General features: G+C 48.6%; 1 long non-coding RNA gene across 2 annotated transcripts in view; it reads left to right on the top strand.

Moving 5' to 3' along the window:
* LOC126940610 (uncharacterized) overlaps nt 1-13,405 on the top strand; it is a 135,440-nt gene extending 122,035 nt beyond the window's left edge. The window contains exons 2-5 of one of the 2 annotated variants that reach the window (XR_007720826.1): nt 771-927; nt 3,605-3,763; nt 12,846-12,917; nt 13,301-13,405. This is a non-coding gene — a long non-coding RNA (uncharacterized LOC126940610). Of the gene's footprint in view, nt 1-770; nt 928-3,604; nt 3,764-7,952; nt 8,060-9,100; nt 9,457-12,845; nt 12,918-13,300 lie in introns of those variants that run through there. The other variant, XR_007720825.1, reaches the window with a different exon arrangement.
* The last annotated feature ends 3,178 nt before the right edge of the window (nt 13,406-16,583 follow it).

Raw genomic sequence — 16,583 nt, forward strand, 5'->3', positions numbered from 1 at the left:
CCTCCTCCCCATACGTGTCTCTCTCCTAGAGGCGCAGCGCTGAGCTCTGATAGTCAGAGCTGTGTGATTCTGAAATCTCCTGAGAGCAAGCCACGCTCCACTCACAGCATGGCTGATCTTCCCTGGGTTCAACAAAGCCACCCCAGTGAAGACATTCAATGCAGTTGGCTTCTCACTGCCCTGGCTTGAAATGGCCACATCGGGCTCTAACCTCGAATCCAGTAGCTTCTGTACTGTGTCTCAGCCACCCCTACACCGTCACGGTCCATCCCATTTGGTTAGTCTGAAAAACCAGCGATGGGCCGGGCGCGGTGGCTCACGCCTGTAATCCCAGCACTTTGGGAGGCCGAGGCGGGCGGATCACGAGGTCAGGAGATCGAGACCATCCTGGCGAACACGGTGAAACCCTGTCTCTACTAAAAAGTACAAAAAACTAGCCGGGCGAGGTGGCGGGCGCCTGTAGTCCCAACTACTCGGGAGGTTGAGGCAGGAGAATGGCGTGAACCCGGGAGGCGGAGCTTGCAGTGAGCTGAGATCCGGCCATTGCACTCCAGCCTGGGTGACAGAGCGAGACTCCGTCTCAAAAAAAAAAAAAAAAAAAAAAGAAAAAAAAAAAAAAAAAAAAAAGAAAAAAAAGAAAAACCAGCGATGTCCTCAGCACTCCCCAGGTTTCTTTTTTGTGCTCCTCCCTGGTCAGAACCCATGTCCATTTCTGAGAACTGCACCCTCTTGCAGCCATTCGCCCACCAGGCCCTTCTCTTCTCTTCCAGATGGCTTGGCGTCTTCTTCCGAGCAAGTGCGGCTCTCGGGCCGGGCCTGAGCCTGCAGCCTGTGTGCCCTCCGTCATCAGGGCCCCCTCTCAGGATAGGCTGCATCAAGGGTGGAACGGCGGACTTCCAGGGACACTTCCAAGTCGTGCCCATGCAGGTTTGGATGTTACTATTCCTACTGATTCCCTGTGTCTCCCTGAACCTGTTTCCTTATTTGTCACAAGGGCATGAGAAACACTACCTCAGCCTTGTTATAAGGATAAATAACAGTTTTTTTGTTTTTGTTTTTGTTTTTGTTTGAGATGGAATCTCACCCTGTTGCCCAGGCTGAAGTACAATGGCATGATCTCGGCTCACTGCAACCTCTGCTTCCCGGGTTCAAGCAATTCCCCTACCTCAGCCTCCCGAGTAGCTGGGATTACAGGCATCCACCAACACGCCCGGCTAATTTTTTGTATCTTTAGTAGAGATGGGCTTTCACCACGTTGGCCAGGCTGGTCTCAAACTCCTGACCTCGTGATCCGCCTGCTTTGGCCTCCCAATGTGCTGGGATTACAGGTGTGAGCCACCGCGCCCAGACAATAGCAGATTTAAAGTGTCTCATGCCTGGCGTGTACCAGCAAACCTTAGACACTTAACAGGCAGCAGCCCCTTTCCTCCTCCCTCCTCTTCCTCTGTCCAGGGAAAGGCTCTCCCTCTATTTTGGTCTGCAGGGCCCTCCTCCTGGTCCACAGTTACCCTCAATAGTGCCGCACAGCTCCGTGGTGAGACCCAGCTGTGGAGTCGCACTGCTTAGGTCACACCCAAGGCTGACACTTGCTATGTGGTTTACAATTAGGAAAAGGAGACAGGGCTCCTAAGAAGATTAGATGAGGTGGTGACGGTGCAGATAGCTGGGCTCCTGGTGCACACCGTGTTCTTAGCAAACACTGTGGTCACGACAGTTGTCCCCTCTCTGGGATCCTCAGTGCCTCCTGCCGTCGGCCTCCTCTCTGCACCCCTGCAGCCCCTGCAGCGCTGTAGCTGCCGTCACTCCCCGCTCTGAGCTGAGTTCCTTGCAGAGCTGCATCCTCCGAGCCCCTCCTCCCTCCTGGTCCTGCCCCTCCACTCCACCCTGCGTCATCCTGTGCGGGCTCACAGTGGCCTTTTACTTCTCCCCACACAAGGAACATGCTGGGAACTTCCACCAACTGGACTTCCTATGCCCTTTTAGATAAGTGATAGTTCTTCCTCCTTGAAGTCTCTCCTCCCTTGGTATGTAACTCCAAGCAAGCTACATTCAATGTACACAAAACCATTCAGCATCTGTCATGGTTTCTCACTGTCTGTAGGATGACGTCTAAACTCTTTAGCGGGGCATTCACGATATGATTCCTGGAAAATAAGGTTCTGGTCTTATTTTCTCTGTTCCTTCATAGGCACCCCCACTCCCCAGCAATATCAAAAAATGTTGCAATTTCCCAACCCCAACATCTTCTCCTACAACTCCATGCATTTGCTCATAGCACATTCCCTGCCTTCTCTGCCCTCAAGCAGAAAATTCCTACCTATCCTTTAAGACTTAATCCACTGCCAACCTTCTCAGAGAAGCAAGGCCTCCTGGAGCCATGCAGCAAGGGACTGGGGGAGCAGGGTTTGTTAGGTCCTCGGAGCCGCACCTGAACTGCTTGGAGCCAGCTCTGCCCACAGCCCTGGAGTGTGTCATTGTGCACGGGTCCTACAAATCCTGGCACACACGACAGTAAGGACAATAGCAAGCCTGGGTGCTGTGCTCACTCTCAGACTGAGGCCAGAATGTTTCCGGATCATTCTCTGTCTCTGAGAGCATTTCCCTGACCCTATTCTAGTCCCCACACAGACAGTTCCAAGGCCTGAGAAATGAGCTGTGTTCTGAGCCCAACTGCGATCCCGTTCGTGGTAAGTGAAAGTGAAATGTGATCATTCCACAGAATTAGAGACTGGAAAGAGCTTCTGATTTTGGAAGAACAATTTTTTAAAATGGATTTGTATGCATAACATCCATTGCAGTTGGTGACGGTGGAGTCAGTGACTAATAAAAATGTCATTTCCTGTGATTTTTATAAATTACAGTAAATATGCCAGTAATCACCCACATTAGCTGCTAAAATGCAGGCAGCCAGCTGGAATAGAGGCCAGGGGACCCCACTGAGGCCTCAAGAGGGAGACCCCACAGGTGCAAATTGACACCTAGGCAAACAGTAGTTAATACATGCTAGAATTTGGAGAAGGGGAAAAGTGTTAAAATAAATGTATGTCAAGCAGGCAAATTTGGACTTCTCCACGAGGATCTGTCATGTCAAACAGGAAATCGCTATAAATTACTTGTAATAATAAAAATCTTGTCATTTATAACCTTTAAGGCAACAGGCTCATTTAACACATCAACTCACAGATCATAATCTAAGAGAGTCGGCCTGGGTATTTATTTCACTTTTAATGTGTGGAAGCTGGGGCAAGCCATGCATGAGCTGCAAAAGCCCCCACAGTGCTCTGTCGGCTCTTCAAGCTGTGGGACAGGCCAGAGAGATAACGGCCTGAGGCTTGTGGGATGAACACGCCAAGATAGGAAAGCCGTTCCTGCTCCTGTAAAAATTAAGATGTGCCTGAAAATGTCATGCCTTGGTTAGTCTCGTAATGAATAAATCCAAATAAATCCCACCATTATTCTGTTTATTTGTTTTACTTATAAGCTATTTGAAGTCATTGGAGCTGAAAGTGTGTTCCAACACGCCACGCACGTTTAGAGTATCTTGTAATCATCTTGCTAACCAGTGCACAGACGAATGATGAGTGGAATTCTGTGTTTATTTCAGATACCTCAGTATACACGGCCCACAGTTAAGAAACCACAACCTGAGACATCGTTTTAAAGAGATGAAAATGCCTCCCCTCAAGTGGTCCAGGAGTGTGATCCACAAAGACGAACACACAGAACCATCTTCTGCATTATTGGAAAATTCAATGGAAACTAGGTATTTATGAACCAGACGCTTACTGCAGTTTGCATGTACTGAATAGACATTTGTGGATTAATTCATCTAGGGTTGGGGGAGAGGTTCCAAGAGGAGGGTAAAAGCGAAAAACAGCCACAGGCCCAGCTGACCATTCCCTTCAGTGAGAAAAAGACCTGCAGGCAGCATTGAACACACAGCTCACATTCGCACATGCTTGGCATCAGGAGCCGTGAGGAGGAGCAAAGTTGGTTTCCAGAAAGATGTTAACTCACAGTTGCACTTCTCTCCACTTCCCTTGCTCCTCTCCCTGGCCTCTCTACATCTCCCTGCTCTCTCCTGCACCAGGGCTTGGTCAGTGCTTAACGCTGGCAGGAACCACGAGTGCTGTCTGCTGCAAGTTGCTATGATTCAGATGCCACTCACGAGGCATGGGCAAGTGTAAGCACACAGGAACACACACGCACACCTGCACGGGCACACGCAGCCTCCGTGGGGCATGTTTAGAACGCCTGGGTCTGCTGGCGGGTACCTTTCCCCTTCGTGCTTTCCACGTGCAGCCAAGGCCTACTTCGATTGCAGGAAAGATTAGTCTCCGCGTCTGCCTGTCTGAACACGAGCTAACTTACAAGGAAACACGAAATTTAATTTTAAAATGAAGTTAAAATTTTTAAATTGTCTAATTTAAAAATATTTGGTGCTTGCCAAAAAAGTGAACAATTTAGGCTGGTTCGTTTGGTTTTGGTTTTGGCAAATTGGATATTTTTGAAAATTTGGTTCCCAGAATTTAAAACGGGTTTTTCTCTTTTAAATTAGACAATTTAAAAATTTTAACTTCATTTTAAAATTTAATTAGATTAGGTTTAACTGGTTCCTTGAAAATTGCTGCTCTCTCTCTGAACTTAATCTTGTTTTCAAAATTATGGTTGGTTTTCTTAGATTGATAGGGTCCTCAGTGCGGGGAGGGAGAGGTATTTGAAGGTGAATATGAGAGCATCTGCAGGTAAAGAGTTTAGGCACAGTTTAGATCATGTAGAGAAAAACCCGTCATTTAGGGAGAGAAGCTGATTCTGGGAACCAAATTATTCAAATTAACCATATCCAATCTGCAGTGCCAAAACCAAAACCAAACGAACCAGCCTAAATTGTTCACTTTACTTTGGCAAGCACCAAATATGCGTATGTGTATCAAATAAAGTGAACAATTGGAGTTCTTTCTCTAATTTTGATAATTTCTGGGAAAAAAAAAAAAAACAGCAATCTACATCTTTTGCCTCAATTGCTAGATTATTACTGATTAGAGAATATTTATGTTTTTAACTTTTCTTTCTCCTTTGGGTGAGGTGGGCTGGAATGGATAAATGTTTCAATTCTACATTTCTAAACTCTGCCTATCTATAGAGTCGGGGTTGCGTGAGTTACATACGATTATTGACACATTTACTAATTTACAACAAAGTTAATTTCTATAGAACAATGGGTAATTTTGAAAATATTTTGGACAAAATGTTACAAACTCATTATTCAATGAACTCAACAACGCATATTGTATTTCTCTGGTTCTAAGACACCCATTTTAAATATTTTTATCATCTCTGGAATCTAAATGCACCATTACCATCAGTGACAACTTAGAATTACAACTGGCAGAGTGTTTCCTTTCACAGCAGCATGTAAAATAAAGATGCATCTTATCATAAATGGCATCTTAGGCTTGTTGAAACAGAAAAAGTGTGTGTATGTGGAGGTAGCCTACAGATAATTTCTTGTCCAGATGGTCTCAGGTGTAAAAAATTGTTTGTGTCAAAGATCAGTTATTTTTTCCTGATACTTCTTTACGTAGGGATTATAAATTATAGCCCCAAACTTTTGCATAACTCTTTTTATTCTAAAAACCGCTTGTCCTTATACTGAGTGCTTCATGCTGGTTTGCAGTGTGTATTCAACAGAGAATTTCTGTTGCTTTGTGCCCCGCTCCCATCAACTAAAATAATCTACAAACGAAAACTCTAGGAGACCAGTTTCTCATTTGGTACCAAAGCTAAAAATGAGTTCCCTCAACTCCTCAAAAAAAAAAAAAAAAAAAAAGAAATCAAAGTTAGTACCATCGAATGGGGTTAAGTTAATCTTATAAATTTTTAAATAAGCATGCCCACTCGCAGCAAACTCCTGTGCTACATCTGTGCTTGTTCTCTGGAAAGTTTAGAAGGCAATTTCTGTAATACAGAAAAGTCTCTACCACTGACCTTGCAGTCATGCCACAAGATACTTCGGGTCTGAATTCTTTCTGTGTCTTTTGTCAGAGCCAGAAGTCTTGGAGAGCGCCGAGAGCCAATTGTAAATATTAAATCAGTTGGAGGTGATGTGGGAATAGTGGAGGGAAGAGAAACTATGTTTAGATTTTTTTAAATTTTAAATGATCGCGATTCCAGACAGGAAAATCAGCCATATTGGTGCTACACTAGAACACCTATTCTTACCACAAGCATGCTGGCTTGGAGCTCACAGAGATGTGAACACATACATGCAGTGAATATCTACATTTTTTTTTTTTTTTCCTGATAGCTATGCCATTTAAGGGTTGAGGTTGCTATTGCTTCAGTTTCAGCCCTCTGCTCTCTACCTCATCTCATTCTTTCTGGGACCATCCTATATGCACGATTTAAAGGGAATTACCTATTACTTCAATTATTTGTTTCTTATCAACTGATGTTAAACTACAAGGATTTGCATTGAAAAGACACAAAGAAAGAGCAAGCCATGGCACATCGCCAAATGAAAGAGTAATGTTCTGGTGAATTTAGCCTAAATAATTTACTGCTATATAAAAGTGGAAAAGTGGAAGGTGAACCCTTTGACCAATAAATCTCTCCTGCCCATGAAACCCTTATCTGGTCTCCTCCAATGTATTCCACACGCGGAAGCCATCATCACGGGCTCGGGCTTGTGATTTGTAAACCTTGATCTTCTGCACTCCGTGTCCTAAATATGGATAATTAGCATCAGTTTATCACGCCTCTGCATATTTTCTCTTCTCTCCAAACATGCATGCTTCTGTTGGCTGCCATTCTGCTACAGAAGATTATGGAGACAGATTGCAGAGAATGAATGTGCTAAACGAGATTAGGAAGGAATAGAAATAGCAACTTGGCCAATAAATTCCTCGTGAGAGCCTTATCATGCAATTACACGTTGACTTGCTTCACACTCTCCCAGCCTCTTAATCCAACACCCCCACCAGGAATGAAATTTCACTAATTTCTGAATTACTGCATATCCTCCTGACTTGTTACTGAGAATGGTTGGAAGGAGAAACATTGCTGAAAACAACATGTAAAACTTTATCATCAAAAGTAAACTTTAACTGTCAAAATGGGTGGTATGAATTTGGAATGTTCAAAGCATTTTAGGGTCCACGAATGGATGCACAAAGTCTTGGCATAGCAAGGGATTCAACTTTTCTTTGCGACTCACCAATTCTGCCATTGTGCCACCTTTGGTGATTCAGAACTGGCTGGGGGTGGGGGTGTTCCTTGCTCTTAAGCAGGACTATCTGATGTGTTTAAAAACAGGACAAAGCATCCACTGATTTTTCTGACTTCTTATTATTACTGATAACAGTCACGATGCCCCTGGGTAATTCTGGGCAAATCACTTGACCTCTTTAAGTGCCACCTCCTCCTGGCTTAGATGCACCGCTTCACCGCCACAGCCCCTCCTGGCGCCAGCGTGCTGCAGCTTCTCATGCACATTAATGTATATAAATAGGAAAAGTCCTGCCTGTTCCGGAACTCCAAGAATGCTGTAATAGGGCATCTACAGGGGGAGCTCTCTTCTTCCTCTTCTTTGCCTGTTAATGTGATTCTCCCGGGGCTTTATACTAAGTTAGGTATTTAAAGAGGCCCATTAAACCTTTCGATCCACCAGGGGACTATTTATAGCACAGAGCAGCAGTCAGACATTGTGGTGCCTCTACAAAAGCAAGGTTCTGCAGCAGGAGAAAGAAAACCTGGCAGGCCTGAGCATGTGTTTACTAGAAGGAATGGAAGTCTGGCTCAGATATTAAAACTTGTGCTTACTGTTTGTGCTTGCAGAAAAGGAAAGGAGTCCAATGCATGGTGGCAAGAATTAATTAGCAAAAGAAATGCACAGCCATTGTAAAAAGAGTTTTACACGTAGATCATAATGTCTTCACTTTCTTTCCCACAAGTAATGCCTACGCAGTTTCACTGGTGAGAGGGTCCTATGAGCCATCCAGAGAAAAGCTTCCATATTTCCCTTCCAGAAGACCTGCTTGCAGTCCTGGAATTTTGAGAGGTAAAACTGGACAGCATTCGTTCGATGAATAGGTATTGGGCATCTCCTCTGCACACACTGCCAGCCACTGTTCCAGGACCATAGGGTGAAACGGCAGGAGGAAGGAGCCCTGCCCTGGAGGAGCTAGCTGTGGGGAGGAAGCCGGGCCTCGAATGTTGATGCCCACGTGCTTGCCTTCTGCAAGCTGGTTGCTTTTCTACAGGCTGCCAAGAATCTCCTTTTTTGGAAGGAAAGCCAGCCTGGAACCCTCATTTACCTTGATTGGGAGGGAGGGACCCAGGGGCCTGGGAGGCAGCCCTGGGAGGCACTGGTCTGAAGAGCTAGACCCTTGGTAAGAACCTCTGGACAACGCCTGTCTTCTGGAACCAGACAGGGAGGCGCGCAAGGGGGTGGGGCGGGGGGTCCTCCCAGGTGCCGGCACCTCTACTCTTAACTATCTGCAAGAAGACACACACACCCGACACACACACCCTGGGTGTCAGAGAAGTCCGCCCTTCCCTGCGCCTCCTCTTTCCCAAGCCCCTGAAATCCAGAGGTGCCTGTTTCCAGGCGCCAGCCCTGCTGAGTGGATGTGGGGATGGAGGTCACTGGAGGCCCAGGGCTGGTTTGTTGTTTTGTTTCCTGTTAGGAGTACTGTGGAGGCTTTGCAGTGCTAGTTTTGGGAAATCTTAGGTTTGGCTTTAACTCCTCTACTGGAGCAAGGCGCACAGCCAAGCCTGCTTAGACCTCCCCAGGCCACCGGCCCGCGGCAGACCTGGGGCTTGCAGCCCAGCTCAGCACCTGCAGGCGGGGGGACTGCGCGCTTGGCGCGAGGACCCCCGCCCCGGGCAGGGGACAGAAAATGTGAAATCAGATGGGGAGTTATTAATAACTGTCCTCCCCTCCCCTCTGCCGTGTTTCCTGAATCCTTGCGCTATGCTAGAGGGGGGGGGCGGGGGCGGGGGCGCGGGGAGGAGGAGGGGGCCGTTTGCCATTAATCTGGGAACAAGCGGCTAACCTCGGTGACTGGTATTTTTGCTTTTCTTTTCTTACTTTTCTCAGTGTGGGGAAAGCAGTCAAGCCCGCGCGGAGCGATTGTGAGGGGCTCTGCTGGAATTTGGCAGCGCGGAGGCTTGGAGAGAAGCCCCATGCTGGCTCCCATTCAGCCGGCCCGTTTTCCTCGAGCTTTGGAAGTTTCACTCAGCCGTGCACTCAATGGCTTCACAAAGCTGATTACAAGCTTCAGCGCATTCCTGAAGGAGCCAAAAGCGACGCAGGTGCAAACGAGCCGAGGGAGCCCCTTATCCCGGTGACAGAATGGGACAAGCTGGGAAAGGCTTGGACCACACAAATCCAAGGCTCACCAGGCAGCAGAAAGCCTGCCTTGGGAACCGGGGGTCATTATCCGCCCTATTCAGCGGGGCCCGGGGACCCTGGGGGCCCAGCAAGGCTAGCCCGGGCGGGAGCACTGCCGCCAGCGCGCGCGCGGGCGACAGGGGGGAACCCCGCTGGGCGCTGCGGCCAGGCCGGGGCTCAGGGCACTGGGCTGTGCGTTTGCGCAAATCTGTGTTCCGGCGGGCCGGTGGCAACCCTAGTGGGGACACGGGAGAAAGAGCACGCCAGGAGGCCACGCGGCGCGTGGACAGTGCGAAACTTCTGCTCGGCGTCCAGGCCGCACGGCCGAGTCTCAGCCGGTGTCCCCAGGCCACGAACACCCAGCTCCGGGGTCGCTCTGCGCCCTTTCCCCCCAGCCCACCTTTCCCATTGGTCCCTTCCCCTGCCCGCGTGGCAGCGCGGCCCCGCAGAGAGCGACCCCGGAAGGGGCAGTGACCGCACGCGTGGAGTGGGGACGGCAAGGCACGGGGCCGTTGTCTAAGAGTCGCTTGGCCGAGAACGCTTTTGCTGCGAGTTTGATTGCGCGGCGGGGTAGAGGGGCAGTTCCCTCCCCAAGTCATTAACTACGTCTTCTCGCGCTCAGGGACCGGAAACTTGCGGCTGCGGGCGCCAGAAAGAAAAGGGCAGCGCCTCGCCGAGCGCTCGGGGGAAGAGTGACTGCTGCAGCGGGACGCGGGGGCGGGAGGGGCGCAGCCCGGAGCGCGAGCGCAGCAGAGGGGAGCGCTGGGGGGCGGGGAGGGCTCGACCAGGAGCTGCAGCTCCGGGCCGGCCTGGGAAGGCCACCCTGTCTGGGTCCGGAGCCCCGCGCTGCGTCTAGGAGGGCGCAACACGCAGTCCCCGCGGGGCCGGAGCTTGGAGCCCCCTCGTGCATGCCCCTCTCCTCGCGCCCTGCCGAGGCCTCGGCCCTGCCTGCAGTGCCCTGGGCCTGGTTGTGCCCGGGGTCCCCGCGGGCAGGGCGCGGGCAGGCAGGGCGCGCGCGCCGACGCTCTTTTGTCTGATAACTAATTTGAGTTAATGCGATCTTTATGTAAAGCTAACAGCGGATAATTGTCTATTTTCTCGCCAACAGTCTCCATCACAATCACTTATCTGGAAACCTGCGGTTGGATTAATCGTTATATTCCCGAGATGAGCGTCGCTGCAATCCGCAGCGAACGCGGGTGGGGACCTGGAGACGCCTCCCGGGCTCTGGCGGGGCCGGTGCTGGCCAGCTCCGCTACCGCCCGAGACGCGGTGTGCCCAGTTGTTGCTGCCCGCGGGCGAGGGCTGTAGGGCGCCTTCCCCAGGACTTGTTTGACTTGCTTTTTGCTCGAGTGGGTGGTGCGGGGATGCGGGAGGCGGAGGGAGGAGGAGGGGTGAGGGGAGGAGGGCCTGTGGGGCTGCGGACCCGGAGCAGCCTGGGTGGAGCAAGGCCTCGGGAGGCCCTGGGGGCATAGCGGCGGGGCCTGGGGGTCCAGGCGCAGGAGGAGCCGTGGGTGCCAGAACGCAGCGTGTTTCATTTGGGAGAAACGTTGCCCTCAGGCCCTCGCCTCCCTCCCGTCGTCTAGGTTTTTCTGGCTTCGCCCTTTGTCCCACCCACCCGTTCCCACCTCAGGTCCCTCCCCCAGGACTCCCTCCTTAAGGATCCAGGTCTCTGAAAATTATTGGCAACAGTTACACGCCCCAAGATTGAAATACGCAAAAGAGTCCCAGTTCTGCAGGCTGCTCCAGGGCTAGGGGTAGAGATGGTGGCAGGTGGTGCATCAACTCTCTAGGGAAGAGGAACTTGCATTACAAAGACTTGTCTTTCTGAGCTGAAGTCAAAACAGGGGCGTCAAGCGCGCTCCGTTTGGAGGCGGTGGAGGGGCCGCGCGCCCGCGCTGTCCCAGCCGGAGCTGCCCTGGCTGGTGATTGGAGGTTTAACGTCCGGGCTTCAGGCGCTCTGCAGCTCGGATTTGCAGGCCAAGGGGCCTCAGTCGCAACTTTTCAAAATGGTGTTTCTGGAAAATAACAAATTCAGACTCAACTGGTGACAGCTTTTGGCTATAGAGAATGAAACTGCTTTCCTTTGGCAGTGGAACTCTTAAACTTGGAAGAGTGAAAGAATACAATGAAATAAAATGCCGTAAGGTCACTGGATTTTTCAGATAAAGGACGACCCCAAATTACTCCCAAAATGAGGCTTTGTAAATTCTTGTTAAAAATCTTTAAATCTCGAATTTCCCCTACAACATCTGATGAGGGTTTTAGGAGCAAATAAGTAAATCCCACCTCGAGAATCAACAAACCAGGCTCTAGCCAAGGCTCTCCCCACGTTTTCTTCTCGTGACCTGGGGAAGGTCCCGCCCCATCGCTCACCTGGCTCTTGTCACCTCGGTCATCTTGAAGTGATCCGTGGACAATGCTGCTCCCTGCCGCAGATCCGCTGGTCACTCAGGCAGAACGGGGTATGCAAATGGCCTGGAGAGGCCGAGGCCCAAACACTGCGCCCATTGTCCCGGGCGCTCAAAGCGCCGAGCAGCTGCGCAGACTTTCTGGGCTCGGACCCTCGGCCGCCACGCTAATGTCATCATTGCAAAACATCAGATTTTGAGAACTATGCAGTCTGAATTCATTAGCAGCCTTCCCGGCGAAGATTCTTTTCCCCGTGACAAGTTTCAAAGTCCAGACCCCTCCAACGTTGATAGGGGTAGGAAGAGGAGGAGGGACCCGGGGAGGGGGTCTTTCGCAAGTGGGGCCTCGGGGGATCCCTGCTCTCCTCCTTCTGCTGCGTTCTGCAACTTTAAAAGCCTTCCTTGGGGTTCTGAGCAAGGATGTCTGACTCGAATGACCTGAGATTTGGACATTTTCCCGTTTTCTCTCAAGTGTAGCTTTAATGTTGTGAGTTTAAATTCACCAAAAGAGGCCCAGATATCAAGTCGAGTGAATTTCACAGCATCATCTTCTGTTTTAATCGTTTCTGAAGTCATATCCTTTAGGGTGAACCCACAACAATGCAGGTCAGAGAGACTGCGCGCCCTAAAGCAAACCAGTTAAAATGTCAGGCCAGATCTTCAAGCTGCAGGATTGCAAGCAGCTCATAAACTTCCAGTCCCCATCCTGAGACAAGGCGTGTGACTTAAGGACCTGCTTGCACTCCCGCTCTCCACACCCTGTCCCCTGCCCGCACCTGCCCAAATGGCCTCCTTCCTCTAGAACCTGGACGGTGGGGAAGCGTGCTCCTGATGCCCCGGGGTGGGTGCAGGGCGGGGGACCAGCGAAGGAGACCCAAGGGCGCTAGAACCCGGGAGCACAAACCACCCTTAGAGCCTGAGGGACCCTCAGATTCGTGGGAGACCGCAGGCACCGGCAGAGGCAGTTTTCCTCCCCTGAACAATGCTAGTTCTTCTCGGCCCCAGGATCGCCACTAATGTGTCTTTCCGCTTCCTCACAGGACTCCAAGCTGCCCTCCCCTCTGCCGCATCTGAGGCTGGAAAAACTTCCTATAAGAAGAGAAAGCCGCCAGGTCAGAGCCGAGGACTAAACTTTAAGGTGGAAGATGGCAGAGAGGCAGGTTCTCCCCTGCACACCCCAAGGCCTCTCCTGCCCCCGCGAGGCCTTCCTTGAGCGCCCAGGCCCCCAAAGTGCCTGCCCTCCTTCTAACAAAAGGAGGGCGTAGGATGTGAAGGACTAGTGCAACCAATAATGTTTTTGTAAACACAACAACAGGGAAATACATGGAGGAAATCTATCTATTGGGTGTGTCATATTTGGTTGAGGGCCGGGGTTGAAAGTGGACTCATCTAGACCCAGGAAAAAGCTACCGGGTGGGCAGGGTAAGTGGGGGGTTCTATGTGTATGTGGATACCTTTGAACTGAAACACCATTTTGTTTTCTCCTGGAGAATAGTACGATGTGGCTTGAAGACTCTGGAAAGTCACAGATCAGACCCTGCAGAAGGTTCCTCGTGTGTGCCTGGGCAACCTTGCCTCCATCCTCTGGCCCCAGTTCCTGCCACTCCACGTGCAGGTAAGGCTGCGGAAGGCTAGGGACAGGGCTCCAAGTCAGAGGCCGGCTTTTTGGAGATGTGGCTGTGGGAGGGGAATCCCAGGAAGTTGCATAGAGAGTTTCTGCCAGCCTGGGTCACTGATGGCTAGTCCAGGTCACTGATGTCTCCCCAGGGGCGGGGGGACAGTGCCTGGCTAATTGTGGGTGTTCAAAATCTGTCTGCTGAGGGGATGTAGAGGGCATCATTGGGGGGCGGAGCTGATAATCCATGGAAGCTCTGGGCACAGATTGGGCCTCTCTTCCCTGCACAAAGAACTCTCCAGGATACCCAGTGGTTCTGGCCAGTGCCAGAGCCAGTGACCCTTGGCTTGCTCTGGCCTTTCCCCCCTTCTCACACACGCATTCACTTGCACACGTGTCACACACATTCCTACACACTCACACAAATTCCCAGAATCAATCTCACACACACACACATGCAAATCACACATACTTACACGCGATTCACAGATGTGATAGACTCACAGGTACTCACTCTTACACGTGACACAGTTGCATACTTGCAGCAGCACGCACACACACACGCACTGCAATCCCCTTGCGTCTCCACAGTGTCCAGGGCTGGCTGAACACCAAGGCGGCTCTTACTGGCTGGGCAGGACTTCTCATGGGAGGGAAAGTCACATAGCTGGAAGGTTACTAGCTTAGGGACAGAATTTCCTTATAGATTATAATTTCCTTATAGGAATTCAACAACTATAGCAGAAAATGGAGAATGAGGACATTTTATTTCTCAGTTTCAACAGTTCCTCTTCTCTTGCGTTTTCTGAGTAGGCTCCTGCCTGAGGCTGCTGAGGTGCTCTGGGTTCTCACTGTTTTCAGTGCTTCCAGGTTCAGGCTTTGCTCAGTGCATTTTCCTCGCTGCCCTTGGACTTGTGTTGTCTGGGATGGTGGCCACTGGCCCCCAATGGCTACTGAGCACGGAGAGCAGGGCCCGTCTGCAGTGAGGTGTGCTGCTGGGTGTAAAACACGCATGAGATTTTCTAGATGCAGTACTCAAAAGCATATGAAACACCTCAGTAATCACTTAAAATATTGATCACAGGTTGAAATGATTATATTTTAGATACCTTAGGTTAAATAAAATATATATTGAAATTTCGCCTTCTTTTTGCTTTCTAAAAATGTAGCTCTTAAGAACTTTGTAATTACCTACATGGCTATTTGCGCATTATCTTCCTGCTGGGCAGTGTGAGACCTTCTCACAGATCCTTCAGAAAAGGCAAAGGAAAAAGCAAAAATGATGGAGAAGGCTGAGCACATGGCCGCGGGGGAGGCCTGCTCAGAGCCATTCTGAAGTTGGTTTTGTAACACAATCTGTTCTCAAAGCTCCTTTTCTTTCAATGGGGCGGTGGGGGCGGGGTGGGGGGGGGGTAATTACACCTTGTATTTTACTTCTCGATTCATTTTCTTTCCATTTTAACTTTAATTCCATCTAATTACCGTATTGTGATCTCAGTCAGCAATCTTACATGAACTCTGTGGTAATGTCTGAAGAATCTGGCTCCCAGTGTTTGATAACGACGAGATATGCATGACCAAGGAGACTGTGTGATGTCTGCACAGTTCGAAAGCCCGCATTCCTGTTACTTTCCAATCTCAGGTCAGCATTTTGGAACTTTTCTGCTTTAATTTTTCCACACACACCTCTCGCTGCCACCACCTACCAAAACAAAGGAAACAAACAGAAAGTTTGAGCAAGAATTTACATCTGGGAAAATGCTTCTACTCATCAAGAGTGGAATTCCTTTTTACTCCTATAATTGATTCACAGCTTCAAAAAGCTGTGAAGTCATACTTTGGTCATGGAAGTTGCAGGAGACCATATTTGCCAACATTTTATTTTAAAGAAGGTATTTAAAACTATTTTACATATTAACCACGATTTCTAGAAGTGAAGTTATAAAAATCAGAAGTTATATTTTACCTTTTGATGATAAGTGAAAAGAGATTGCTCCAAGAATGTTATTTTCAATAAATTCAGTATAACTGCAACACAAAAATTCTGCATACAGGCTTCATATACACACATTATAATTTTATGTATTTATCTTGAGAGTTGTATAATTAATTTTAAAAATGCAACAAAAAATGTGAGGTTAAGTCTACTTTGCCAATAATGGAAGTGTCTCATAGATAATTTTGAATACAATTAAAATTTTTTTATCCTAAAAGGAACTGTCCTGTTGCTCATTATTAGTATGTTGTCCACTTATTGTTCTATTTTTGGCTAAATTGAATTTAACTAAAGGAAAAAGAAAATGTTGTGAAATACCAAGGATGAGCCAAGTTTTGTGGGTAAACTAATTGAGATGGTTGATTTTGGTATTAACTCTTTGGGGAATATCACTCTTGTTAAAATTTAAGTAAGGAAACTAGTAAAAATATTTTATTCTTTAATCAAACTACATGTTTTAAAAAAATGCCAAAGAAGAAACTAAAAAAGTAGCACGTATCCTGTTAAAGAGCCATCAGCATCTCATTGGAAGCTCCAGCACTCTGACTTTGGATTTGTAGGATGGTCTGTTCGTTTAGTATATGTATTACACAGCCTCATTTGCATCATCACCTTATAAAGCCAGAGAGATTCTCATTTGCTTTCTGTTTTTCTTCTTTCCCCTAAGGACTACAATGGTTATATACTTTCAAATATTCACAGACGAGATATTCTGGATAAATAATCTAAGATTAACTAAATTAGGTCAATGTTCATACAGGACCAGTATGATATATCCCTTGTGCTGAAATTATCTGGTGTCAGCTACATTGATTGAAAAAGCACTACAGACCCAAAAGGAAAAAAAAAGCACACACACACACAACTCTTATTACAAGATGTCTCAAAAGCAGATAAGAAAGCAACGAAGTCTTCTGGTAAATGAGGGACCTTATCTAGATTTTAATATGGCAGTAGGCAAATTACAAATGTTTCTGCAAGTTAGACAACTTGCACGGGAAAACAGACGTTCCTAAAGTTCCCATAATTCTAAGCCAGTTATAGAGTTTGCACATCATCTGTGCTGGTGGGTTCTTTGTGCTTTTCCTCAAGATACATTCCATATAAGGGCAGAAAAAACCATCAAGATTCAGGTCACACTGGCTGGGCTGTTTGACTCACTCTAGG

Source organism: Macaca thibetana, chromosome 17 (assembly GCF_024542745.1).
Source record: "Macaca thibetana thibetana isolate TM-01 chromosome 17, ASM2454274v1, whole genome shotgun sequence".
In the NCBI taxonomy this organism is placed as follows: Eukaryota; Metazoa; Chordata; class Mammalia; order Primates; family Cercopithecidae; genus Macaca; species Macaca thibetana.